This window comes from Neoarius graeffei, chromosome 2 (assembly GCF_027579695.1).
Source record: "Neoarius graeffei isolate fNeoGra1 chromosome 2, fNeoGra1.pri, whole genome shotgun sequence".
Lineage (NCBI taxonomy): Eukaryota > Metazoa > Chordata > Actinopteri > Siluriformes > Ariidae > Neoarius > Neoarius graeffei.
The window spans coordinates 31,877,859-31,891,752 of NC_083570.1; positions in this window are offsets into that span (position 1 = coordinate 31,877,859).

Here is a 13,894-nt window from a genome sequence, read left to right on the forward strand (position 1 = left end):
TAGGGCAAGCCCCCCCGAACCCATAGAGATTGCATTGAAGTGTCAGTCAGGAGAAAAAAATATATTAACATGGGACTCTATCAGTGAACTCTTGGGCGATTTTCAGCGTGATTGAAATTGCCCCAAAAGGGGCAGTACTCTAGAAGCAAGACCACCCTGATTGTACAATGATACCCAGAGACAGATTAAAATGGCCTTGAGCAGCGCTGGTGAAAGTTTGTTTTAAAAAAAGAAAAAAAACTTTTTTTTTTCGTTTTGGCAGTGCGTCGCCCAATCGCCCTTATGCACCAGCCACCCTTGCAGACAGACAGACGGTGGGTGGGTCAGTAGGCTATATAGGTCCTATTTTCAGTAGCAGTATATATATTTTAGCAAGATCAATGCCATTTGGCCAAATACATACCAATATTAATGCAACAGATGGGCCTGCATCTTGGCACAGAGCTCTCCGATGTTTGGGGTAATTGAAGACAGTCTCAGCCTCAAATCTTTCTCAACATCTCCCAGTCTTTGCCGATGTTTAGTTTTAATTGCTGCCAAAGCGGAGAACCCAGCTTCGCACAGATAAGTTATTGCGAAGTGCATCAAAACTACTGCAGAACCGTTACGGCGTAGAAGAAGAGTTAAAAATCGCCATTACATTTTTTTATCTTGCGCACCCCCTAGTGGCAGCTCGCGCACACCTGGGGGTGCGCGCACCACACTTTGGGAAACCCTGCTCTAGGGTGTCCTCATCTCATCTCATCTCATTATCTCTAGCCGCTTTATCCTTCTACAGGGTCGCAGGCAAGCTGGAGCCTATCCCAGCTGACTACGGGCGAAAGGCGGGGTACACCCTGGACAAGTCGCCAGGTCATCACAGGGCTGACACATAGACACAGACAACCATTCACACTCACATTCACACCTACGGTCAATTTAGAGTCACCAGTTAACCTAACCTGCATGTCTTTGGACTGTGGGGGAAACCGGAGCACCCGGAGGAAACCCACGCGGACACGGGGAGAACATGCAAACTCCACACAGAAAGGCCCTCGCCAGCCCCGGGGCTCGAACCCAGGACCTTCTTGCTGTGAGGCGACAGCGCTAACCACTACACCACCGTGCCGCTCTAGGGTGTCCTGTCCAAGATTTTCCAACATGGGTGATGCATGGCTGTACTGAGAGTAGTCGTTATAAACAAATCTTGCTCCACAACATTGAATCCTTTCAATTTTATTTATGTTCTTTTTAGTATATGGATTCCATGTGCAGGTAGCATATTCCAGTTTAGGTTGAACCATACTTAAATATGCCTGGGACTTAACTTCAGTGGTGCAGCCACTCAAAATATGTTTGAGCAAACCTAGAGTGCTATCGGCTTTTTTACAGATATTATTAGTGTTTTCATTCCATCGTAGGTCGTTTGAAATGGCAACTCCCAGATACGTTGTAGACTTTACACATGGAATAGTTTGAGAAAGCAGTACATAACTATGTTCACAGGGAGATATCTTCATAGTCATACCAAGATGGTAGCATTTGGACATGTTGAAGTTTCACTAGCAAGTATTAGACCATGCAGAAAGGTGGTTTAAATCTTGCTGGAGGATATGGTGGTTGTCGACACTCAATTTCTCTATACACAATACAATCATCAGTGAAGAGACGTAGATTTGATTTGATGTTAGAAGTGATATCATTAATGTACAGCAAGAATAGGACTGGCCCAAGAATGGATCCTTGTGGCACTCCTGATGTAACTTCTTTGGGAGAAGACTTGATTCCATTTACAGATACAAATTGAGATTGATTAGATAAGAAGATTCAATCCATTTCAATGCATGTCCTCTAAAACCATAAAAGTCTAACTTAGTAAGTGGCCATATATGGGGAACTGAGTCAAAGGCTTTGCTAAAGTCTAATAAGATCACATCAGTTTGCCTTTTCTGATTTATCCTTGTAGCCCAGTCATGAATCGCAGTAATAAGTTGAGTTTCACAGGAAAAACCTTTCCTGAATCCATTATTTGCCATATATGATATTATTTGCTGCTAGATGTTTTGCCATGTGACTGAGAAATATATGCTCCATGGCTTTACTGCAAATACATGTAATAGAGATGGGGCCATAGTTGGCAGGGTTTGATTTCTTATCTTTTTTAAAGACAGCGGTGACGGTGGCTCTTAACCAATTATAAGGTATGGTGTTTGAGTTATAAGATTGTTGGAATAAATAGCAAAGCCAATGAGAAACAGACTTAGAAACTTCTTTAAGAACTCTTGCAGGAGGCTCATCAGGACCACAAGCTTTTCTTGGATTTAATGCTGCTAACTGCTTGGCAACACCATCAGGATTAATCTGAAGATCAGCTACTGATGAATAAGGTGACTGGTCCATTTTAGGAACAGGTAACTTTTCTTTGGTGAACACAGAGTGAAAATAGTTATTCAAGGTTTCTGCTTCATCTTTATTTGATATTTTAATGTTGTTTCCATCCTTAGAGGGGGAATACCAATATCTTCAAATTCACTTGTCCTAATGTCGGACCCGAACTTTTTGGAGTTTTCGGACAAGCTGAGCCCAATAACTTCATTTAGATAATTATTATGGGCTTGTTTGACAAGTTTGGATACTTTATTTCTCTGTTTCTTGACATCATTCCAATGATCAGGACTTTTGGTTTGCACAGCTTTCTTATATAAACAATCCTTCTTGCGCATATTACGTTTTATATAATTGGTGATTCAGGGTAGTTTATACTTTGGGTTTTCTGATTTCTCTGAGGAATAAATTTATTTATACCATCTTGTAGTGCCTGTTTGAAGATCAACCAGTTTCCATCTATAGATCTCTCCTCAGGGTTGGCCATGAAAAAACTGTTGGAAGCCTTTTGCATGTAATCATTTAAACCATAAAAATTTGCTTTCGTGTATACATAGACTTTGTGAGGAGTTTTGGGAGATCTTGTTAACTTGAGGTTTACATCAAAAATAACTGCAAGATGATCACTGATGCCAGATGTAGTAGAGACATTGGAGACAGAATTTGAAAATGTTGAAAGTAATAGATCTAGAATCTTGCCTGAAGCAGGTCTAGTTGTAAATTTCACATGTTGGTTTAGTGAAAAGTCTGCAATCAAATCAAGGAATTTGTTACTTTGTTAGGCAGAATTCATATTAGTAGGTGTTGGAACATCAGCATGGCAATCAATGTCACCAAGATTAAAATCACCGCTTTGATGATATTTAAAAAAAAAAAAAAAAAAACATGCTTTATGGAGTTGTGGATATGATCAATAACATGAATGGCAAAATTTGGAGGTCTATATACAACTCTCATTGATGAAGGGTTTTTTTCCTAGCTTTGCATGACTTCAGCCCCACCCAGAGGAACCTGTTTCAAACAGTCCTTGCAGTGCACTTAACCCCAGCTGTCATTTGCCATTCTTTCTGTAGGTCACTTGATGTCATCCTATGGATGTTGAGTGACATTCAAAGGAGTTGACGATCATCCCGGTCAGTGGAGAGTTGTTTTCGCCCTCTGCTTGTCTGTAACTTTGTCACCAATGTCTGCTGCTTGCCCATGTTCTTATGAACTGCCATCTTTGGACATTTTGAGGATGGAAACAATTGTATCCCTCTGCCAGTAAAGCCAGAATTGAACTCTTCTTTTTCTCATTCAAAACTTTTTAACTCTTTTTGCATGATGAATAGATAGTTTTGTATTCCAGTTAAATTTAAGGTACTACTAGCACTCTTTGCCATCCAGACTGGTCCTATTGCAAGAGGGTAGTGATGACCACAGCAGTGGTTTTTATACTTTACCTTGTTAAATAAGATTTGGTTCAGGTGATCATCTAATCAGTACCTCATTAACTAAAATGCAATCACTAATCAAAATGCCATGAAACACTTATCCAGTTGATTCCCTGCATGTGGTTAGGTGGTTGCTACGATAATCCATTTGGGTGCTAGGTTGTGGCTAGGTGGTTATAAATTATATTGCAGGTGGTTGCTAGCATGTGGCTAAGAGGTGGCCATAGCATTAGAGGTGGTTGCTAGGATATTTCTGTGATTGCTCTGTTATTCTAGATAGTTGCCATGATATTCCATGTGGTTGCTAAATGATTGCTATGCTGTCTCAAGTAAATACTAGATGGTTATACTGTTATTCCAGGTGCTTGATAGTATGTCTCCAGGTAGTGATATGATATTGCAAGTCATTGTTAGTATGTGGTTAAGTGGTTGCTATGGTATTCCAGGTGGTTGCTGGTGTGTTACAAAGTGGTTGCTTTGTTATTCCTGGTGGTTCCCAGCATGTGGCTAGGTGGTTACTATGATATTTCAGGTGGTTGGTAGCATGTGGCTAAGTTGTGGTGGTTATGGCATTCCAAGTGGTTGTTGTGTTGTAACAGAGAGTGCTAGGCTGTTACTATGGTGTTGCAATCAGAGTGCTATTGTATTCCATATGGTTGCTAGGGTGTAGGTGTGCGAGGCAGTGTGCTTTTAATTATCTTTACTATATCTGAATTGACAAGAAATTAAATTGAATTGAATCAATTGAAATGATTATTCCTCTGTTCATTTCAGGTGAAAAAAATGGAATTCAAATGGTTGCTATGCAGAACTCACATGACCAATCAAAAAGCTGTATACAAGCATACTATTCCCAATCAAACTGAATATTCTGAAATTGGTTCTGTTTTTATCTTGAAAACGGTCATCTTGAAATTCAAAACAATAATAATAAGAAATATATACATTGCATACCATTTGGATCAGATCAGTGTTGCATATTGCATAATCACTAATAATAACTGGAAAGGTGCATTTACTGAAGAAAATGCAAAGTGAACCCTAGTTGCTAACTTTGCTCTGCAGTTGCAATAGTTTGGCAAGTGGTTGCTATGGTGTTGCTAGTCAACTAAAATTTTATATAATTTTTATATATAATTTTTTTATATTTAATTTTTTATATATAATTTTTATATATAATTTTTATAAAATTTTATATAATTTTTTTTATTATACATAAACATATACATTTTTTATTATACATAATATAAATAAAACAGTATGTGGTTGCTAAGGGGCAGCACAGTGGTGTCATGGTTAGCACTGTCGCCTTACAGCAAGAAGGTCCTGGATTTGAGCCCAGCGGCCAACGAGGGCCTTTCTGTGTAGAGTTTGCATGTTCTCCCCGTCCGTGTCTGTGTGGGTTTCCTCTGGGTGCTCTGGTTTCCCCCACAGTCCAAAGACATGCAGGTTAGGCTAATTGGTGGCTCTAAATTGACCATAGGTGTGAATGAGAGAGTGAATGGTTGTTTGTCTCTGTGTCAGCCCTGCAATGACCTGGTGACTTGTCCAGGGTGTACCCCGCCTCTCACACATAGTCAGCTGGGATAGGCTCCAGCTTGCCTGCCTGTAGAACAGGATAAGTGGCTACAGACAGGGGCGCCGCCAGAAATTTTGGGCCCCATGAAAGATTAGAATTTTGGGCCCCCCAACTTTGCCCACCCTCGTCACAATTGCACTATTGTCATTATTTGACTTCTGATAGCCCATGGACCTTGAGTTTGTGACTTTGCTATTACATTTTATGTATTAACCAATGGTTGAAACCAATGGTTTAGAACGTGTGAACATTCCACACACGTAACCATGTCAAACACTTGACTGGTGTCCGTTATTAGTGTAACGGGTTTATTTTTTTCCACTTGCCATTGTGTGTAGTGGTGGGGAAATTCTGCGCTGGCCCTTTAAGAGCGCAGGTAGTTATGGGAACGAGCCGCTGGCCTCTTTCAGTTTGGTTTGGAAATGTAAGCGCCAATGCCACTGGACGTTTGCAGCCCATCCTCAGCAGTGTATTTGTGTCTCATTTCTTCAGAATAAAAAGACTGGTGAACAACACAACGCAACGTCTGTTACATTAGCAACACTTTAATCTAGCAAACTGTATATGGCGCTCGCTCATTAAAAACTTAAATCCTAAAGCATGTATGGGTTGTATTGCTGCTCACCTCCTTCTCCAAAGGGGGGGTTCAGTGGTTTGGTAGGGCGGAGGCCCCCCTGAGGCTGAATCTGTGCATATTTAGGGCACCCCATTAGTTATGAAACTGGTTATTAGCACTAGTTATTAGCACCAGCATAACGTAATATTTCATCTTGTTTATCACACAAGTCAGTTCAGTTATTAAAATGGAAAAATGTCACTGTACAAACTGTAAAAGTGTTCTCTTGATAGGCTAATCCAACCACGTTCATACTGTTCATTTACCATTCGCTAATATTTTGAACACACATGTGAGCGATAGCTACCTTTCTTTGGGAAAAACTGAGTGACCAGTTGCCTGCCTCTCCGGTCCCTCTCACGGACCTAACTGGACCGTACCATTTCGCAAAAGGGGGAGGGTTAAATGACAATATGTTGAAGAACTCAAGAAATAGACAACCTTGTTCAATTAGCTCATTTTACCAAATGGAATATTACATTGTTGTTATTTCAAAAGTCTTATTAAAATCATTAAAAGCATATTATCAGCCCCTTAAAGGGCCCCATGGCAGTGCTGGGCCCCTAGAATTGTTCTAACCTTTCCCCCCCTGGCGGCGCCCATGGCTACAGATAATGGATGGATGGATGGATGGATGGATGGATGGTTGCTAAGGTACTGCTAGACACTTGATATGATATCTGGACTGGTTACTAAGGTGTTACCGAGTGCTTGCCATGGTGTTTTAGGTGGTTGCTAGAGTGTTGCTAGGGTTGTGCAATTGGATTCCAAGTGGTTGTTAGTGTGCTGCAAGGCAGTTGTGATGGTACCCATGTTGGTTGCTTGGGTGTTACTAGGCAGTTGTCATTGTGTTCTCAGTTCTTGCTACAATGTTGTCATGGTATTCCAAGTGGTTATAGGCATTTATTTGGGGGTTTGGGGAAATTTAGCAGTCATCAGGTAATTAGGGCCCAAGCACCAGAGGTGCAAGGCCCTATTGTTTCTGTACTGATTCTTATTATTATTAGGGCCTAAGCATGGGCGGTGCAAGGCCTCTGGTGTCCACCAAAGGCCGCTGCACCGGAGGTGCAAGGCCCTATTGTTTCTGTACAGATTTTTTGTTATTATTAGGGCCAGAGCACTGGAGATGCAAGTCTCTATTGTTTCTGTACAGATTCTTATTCTTTTTTTGTTTCCCCTTCAACACTTTGCCATTTTTGAGGTGGTTCCCATGGGTGAAAATTCATGAAATTTGGTACACATCAGTCATGGGCAATGTGATTCTGGGATAGAGGCTTGACCACAGGTCTGGCCAGGGGACTCCATTGGGCCCCCATATGTCATTGAGACTCCTGCCCAGTATATAGTTTCACCTACCCGTGTCAAAAGTGGTAGGTGTGTGGGGTGTCCCAAGATGAACAAAATTGTAATGTATATTGTATTGTCACAATTGAATTGTGAAGAGATTTGCGATATCTTGCAAGATGTTGATATGGCGAAACAATAAATTGATATGTTCTGCCACGCAAACAGGAAATGTCATAAATTCACCATGCATTGCCTGATGTCTCAAACTTCACAGGTTATACAACATACTGGTTCTGATGATCACATGCCCAAAGTGACCCTCTGGTATAGCGCCACCATTTGGACCTGGACCATTTTGGACCTCCATTGGCGAAAAACTCAAACTAATGAAATTTGGTATACACATCAGTCCTGGCCCACCACTACTCAGGGATAGAGGCTTGGTCTCGGGTGTGTCCGGGGGACTCCATAGCACTCCCACATGTCATTGAGACTTCTGCCCGGTATATAATTTCACCTATCCGTGTCAAATTTAGTAGGTGTGTGGGGTGCTGCAAGACTAACAAAATTGCAATATACATTGCGTTGGCCCTATGCAACAGGAAGTGATTTATTTTTGGTTTTGTGCATTTTGACATACTCCTCCACACTCATTGAGACTCCTGCCCAGTATATACAGTGGTGCTTGAAAGGTTGTGAACCCTTTAGAATTTTCTATATTTCTGCATAAATATGACCTAAAACATCATCAGATTTTCACACAAGTCCTAAAAGTAGATAAAGAGAACCCAGTTAAACAAATGAGACAAAAAATATTATATTTAGTCATTTATTTACTGAGGAAAATAATCCAATATTACATATCCATGAGTGGCAAAAGTATGTGAACCTCTAGGATCAACAGTTAATTTGAAGGTGAAATTAGAGTCAGGTGTTTTCAATCAATGGGATGACAATCAGGTGTGAGTGGGCACCCTGTTTTATTTAAAGAACAGGGATCTATCAAAGTCTGATCTTCACAACACATGTTTGTGGAAGTGTATCATGGCACAAACAAAGGAGATTCCTGAGGACCTCAGAAAAAGCGTTGTTGATGCTCATCAGGCTGGAAAAGGTTATAAAACCATCTCTAAAGAGTTTGGACTCCACCAATCCACAGTCAGACAGATTGTGTACAAATGGAGGAAATTCAAGACCATTGTTACCCTCCCCAGGAGTGGTCGACCAACAAAGATCACTCCAAGAGCAAGGCGTGTAATAGTCGGCGAGGTCACAAAGGACCCCAGGGTAACTTCTAAAGGCCAATTTATGCTGACAACCCAGTCCTCGCAGATAGCGTCGCAGACAGTGTCTGCATAGCCCCCCCACCTTCACAGACGCTCTGCGTGCACCTCCCAAAAATTGTGACCACTGCAGAAGCCTCGCAGACAGCGTCGCAGACAAGAGGGCTCTGATTGGTCCACTCTACATCCGCTGTACATGCACTTCCGCTTCCCTACTTTCCCGGTTTGGTTTGTTTTCACAACCGGCATTTTTAAAAACACGAGCGAAGATGGAGCAGCATGAAGAGCGGTTGATTGAGGAAGTGAGGAAGTACGTACATCTATACAACTCCAGTTCTAGTCATTATAAGTAACCGGAGGATAAACAATCCACTAACCACACCCACCAACTACTCCTAGCGACTTTGCGCCCCCTTGCGTTGTGCCGGTGAATAACATCGCGCACGCCTATTACTCCCCGCTCAACGATAAATTACAACTGTCTGCGAAAAGCTATCTGCGAAAGCCTTGTCGCAAGAGCATGCAAAGGCCTTAAGCCACTGAAGGCCTCTCTCACATTGGCCAATGTTAATGTTCATGAGTCCACCATCAGGAGAACACTGAACAACAATGGTGTGCACGGCAGGGTTGCAAGGAGAAAGCCACTGCTCTCCAAAAAAAACATTGCTGCTAATCTGCAGTTTGCTAAAGATCACGTGGACAAGCCAGAAGGCTATTGGAAAAATGTTTTGTGGACGGATGAGACCAAAATAGAACTTTTTGGTTTAAATGAGAAGTGTTATGTTTGGAGAAAGGAAAACACTGCATTCCAGCATAAGAACCTTATCCCATCTGTGAAACATGGTGGTGGTAGTGTCATCGTTTGGGCCTGTTTTGCTGCATTTGAGCCAGGACGGCTTGCCATCACTGATGGAACAATGAAGTCTGAATTATGCCAGCGAATTCTAAAGGAAAATGTCAGGACATCTTTCCATGAACTGAATCTCAAGAGAAGGTGGGTCATGCAGCAAGACAACGACCCTAAGCATACATATCGTTCTACCAAAGAATGGTTAAAGAAGAATAAAGTTAATGTTTTGGAATGGCCAAGTCAAAGTCCTGACTTTAATCCAATCAAAATGTTGTGGAAGGACCTGAAGCGAGCAGTTCATGTGAGGAAACCCACCAACATCCCAGAGTTGAAGCTGTTCTGTACAGAGGAATGGGCTAAAATTCCTCCAAGCCAGTGTGCAGGACTGATCAACAGTAACCGGAAACGTTTAGTTGCAGTTATTGCTGCACAAGGGGGTCACATCAGATACTTAAAGCAAAGGTTCACATACTTTTGCCACTCACAGATACAGTGGTGCTTGAAAGTTTGTGAACCCTTTAGAATTTTCTATATTTCTGCATAAGGGCAATTCCATGTAAATGTCAACCTCACCATGCAAAAATAAAGCAACATGAAATACATCAAAACCACTCCCAGAGATATCACCTAGGCCTGTATTTTACAGATGTGAACAAGCTGAACCAATTTGTAACCAACCTAATATGTCACTGTCAGTCTTTCTTTCTTATAATGTAAAACCCAAGCTAAAATCAACTTTGATCATGTACAATTCTATATTATTGCCACAAGCCACAGAAATGTATGTTAAAATCCACAAAACAGCAAAACAATAGCCATCCTAAATATTATTTAATAACTTTGATAGTTTTAGCTGATATTTAGAGAGTTTTTCAAAGGGTTATGGTGGTTAAATTGCTGATTTTCTAAACATATGCCATGTCTATTTCAGACGCGTCACATCCATAACGGAATTTCGTCACATCCATAACGCTGACTTTTCCTTCCGAAACTCTGCATGAAATACAAAATATTTTAAACAAAGATTTTTTAATATTCACCTTGGACCCCTCTATCAAATGGATATCTCCATTTCGACATTAGGTTTACGATTTCACAGAGTTTGATAAAAATGTACAGTCACCCAAGAAAAGTGATACTTTTTCTGTCACATCCATAACGCATCTTTTATTGGCATTTTCTGGCATGCCCTAGATGTACTATGGGAATTGTTCTTGTTCTATCACCTCTCCAGTATGGTACAGCCTTAAACTATGCAACACCTGTTTAAATACTGGGAGACAATAAAACATGCACTGGGTTATTTGTTGCCATTTTAAGTTCAAGTGTCACGTCCATAACGCTGGAATTGCTCATAAATATGACCCAAAACATCCTCAGATTTTCACACAAGTCCTAAAAGTAGATAAAGAGAACCCAGTTAAACAAATTAGACAAAAATATGATACTTGGTCATTTATTTATTGAGGAAAATGATCCAATATTACATATCTGTGAGTGGCAAAAGTATGTGAACCTCTAGGATTAACAGTTAATTTGAAGGTGAAATTAGAGTCCGGTGTTTTCAATCAATTGGATGACAAATCAGGTGTGAGTGGGCACCCTGTTTTATTTAAAGAACAGGGATCTATCAAAGTCTGATCTTCACAACACATGTTTGTGCAAGTGTATCATGGCATGAACAAAGGAGATTTCTGAGGACCTCAGAAAAAGCATTGTTGATGCTCATCAGGCTGGAAAAGGTTACAAAACTTTGGACTCCACCAATCCACAGTCAGACAGATTGTGTACAAATGGAGGAAATTCAAGACCATTGTTACCCTCCCCAGGAGTGGTCGACCAACAAAGATCACTCCAAGAGCAAAGCGTGTAATAGTTGGCGAGGTCACAAAGGACCCCAGGATAACTTCTAAGCAACTGAAGGCCTCTCTCACATTGGATAATGTTAATGTTCATGAGTCCACCATCAGGAGAACACTGAACAACAATCGTGTGCATGACAGGGTTGCAAGGAGAAAGCCACTGCTCTCCAAAAAACTTGCTGCTTGTCTGCAGTTTGCTAAAGATCACATGGACAAGCCAGAAGGCTATTGGAAAAATGTTTTGTGGATGGCTGAGCCCAAAATAGAACAATTTGGTTTAAATGAGAAGCGTTAAGTTTGGAGAAAGGAAAACACTGCATTCCAGCATAACAACCTTATCCCATCTGTGAAACATGGTGGTGGTAGTATCGTGTTTTGGGCTTGTTTTTCTGCATCTGGGCCAGGACGGCTTGCCATCATTGATGGAGCAATGAATTCTGAATTATACCAGGGAATTCTAAAGGAAAATGTCAGGACATCTGTCCATGAACTGAATTTCAAGAGAAGGTGGGTCATGCAGCGAGACAACGACCCTAAGCACACAAGTCGTTCTACCAAAGAATGGTTAAAGAACAACAAAGTTCATGTTTTGGAATGGCCAAGTCAAAGTCCTGACCTTAATCCAATCAAAATGTTGTGGAAGGACCTGAAGTGAGCAGTTCATGTGAGGAAACCCACCAACATCCCAGAGTTGAAGCTGTTCTGTACGGAGGAATGGGCTAAAATTCCTCCAAGCCGGTGTGCAGGACTGATCAACAGATACCGGAAACATTTAGTTGCACTTATTGCTGCACAAGGGGGTCACACCAGATACTGAAAGCAAAGGTTCACATACTTTTGCCACTCACAGATATGTAATATTGGATCATTTTCCTCAATAAATAAATGACCAAGTATAATATTTTTGTCTCATTTGTTTAACTGGGTTCTCTTTATCTACTTTTAGGACTTGTGTGAAAATCTGAGGATGTTTTATGCCATATTTTTGCAGAAATATAGAAAATTCTAAAGGGTTCACAAACTTTTAAGCACCACTGTATGTAATATTGGATCATTTTCCTCAATAAATAAATGACCAAGTATAAAATTTTTGTCTCATTTGTTTAACTGGATTCTCTTTATCTACTTTTAGGACTTGTGTGAAAATCTGATGATGTTTTAGGTCATATTTATGCAGAAATATAGAAAATTCTAAAGGGTTCACAAACTTTCAAGCACCACTGTAGTTTCACCTGTCCATGTCAAAATTCATAGGTGTGTGGGGTACCCCAAGAGGAACAAAATTGTAATGTACAGTGTATTAGTGTAAAGGCCTAGGGTGCCTGAACAATAAGGAGGGCAGAGGCGAGCAAATGGCAATAATAATAATAATAATAATAATAATAATAATAAAGTTTATTTAACAAAACGTGCCGGATTGCAAGTACAAAAATATAAGTAGGTCAGCAGAGAAACGGTCAGCTATTGGTGGTGTTGGGGGATGTTGGAATCCGTTGTGATGCCGCGGATGCTGAGCACGTCATCACGGCGTCCTAAGCGGCCGCCATTGAACGTTTGAAACGCTATTCTCCCATGTAAACTTTCATTGCCCCTGTCATAGTTTATCTATGGACTTCAATAATTACTGCGTGAAACAGTACATCATGTTTGCATTGTGTTTTACGCCTTGTGTTCTATCGTATGGGTGCACACATTAGTTAGTGACACAAACGTGATATTCATATGCAAACACGTTACTCGCACACACACCACAAACACTACACAACATTACACAAACAGCGGGTACTCTACCTGTGTCATTTTATGCATGAATGCTTTAGAAACGATGTTCCAGCATGTGGTATTGTAACCGCTTAGTTTTGAGATGTCTAAGTGCATCTACAAGTGTTTTGCTTAGCATTTTAAATGGGTAGTCCTTACCTGGGTTTCACTATTAACGCGTAGTCCTAAAAGATGCGCTTGAGTATTCCAGAACATTATATTTCCGCGGTAGATTCGCGAGTGCACATGGTTGCACCCTTGGGGTAGTAACTTTGTGTTTGAAGCATGAAATGACTGTAATGATAAATATGCATGTGTAATATGTTTATGTAGAAGGCCTAATATAATTCATTTTGTTATGGTACCATTTTAACTTATTATATTTAATTATGTCATCCTGGTTGTAAACACCCCTGTAGCTTTTGGTGTAATGGTATAGTCTTCCTGCGGGGTGTGCCAGGTAGCCCTGATAATGGGGAGAATTGTTAGTAGAGAGGAGAGCTCCTTGATGATCAGATGTGTGTATCTGTGCTCCAAATACTCAGCTGTGTGAGTAAGTTGTCTTGAATTGACATTGTGAGCCTTTGGCTATTTCTTTTGTTTGTTATGTTGGCTTCCCATAGCCTATTTATTTTCTTATAAATAGTGTAAATATCCAGATGTATATATTTTCTTACATTTAATTTAGATTTAGTTTTTTTTATTTTCTTTTGTCACTGGCTCACTGGATTTACATTGCTGTGCTGCAGAAATAAAAATGGAATAAATTGGATTTCTGTTTCCGGCTGGATTCGTGTGCCACTACTCCTAGACCTCTCGACACTCGACTTTTCAACATCCGTAGAGTGCGCAGTGTGCA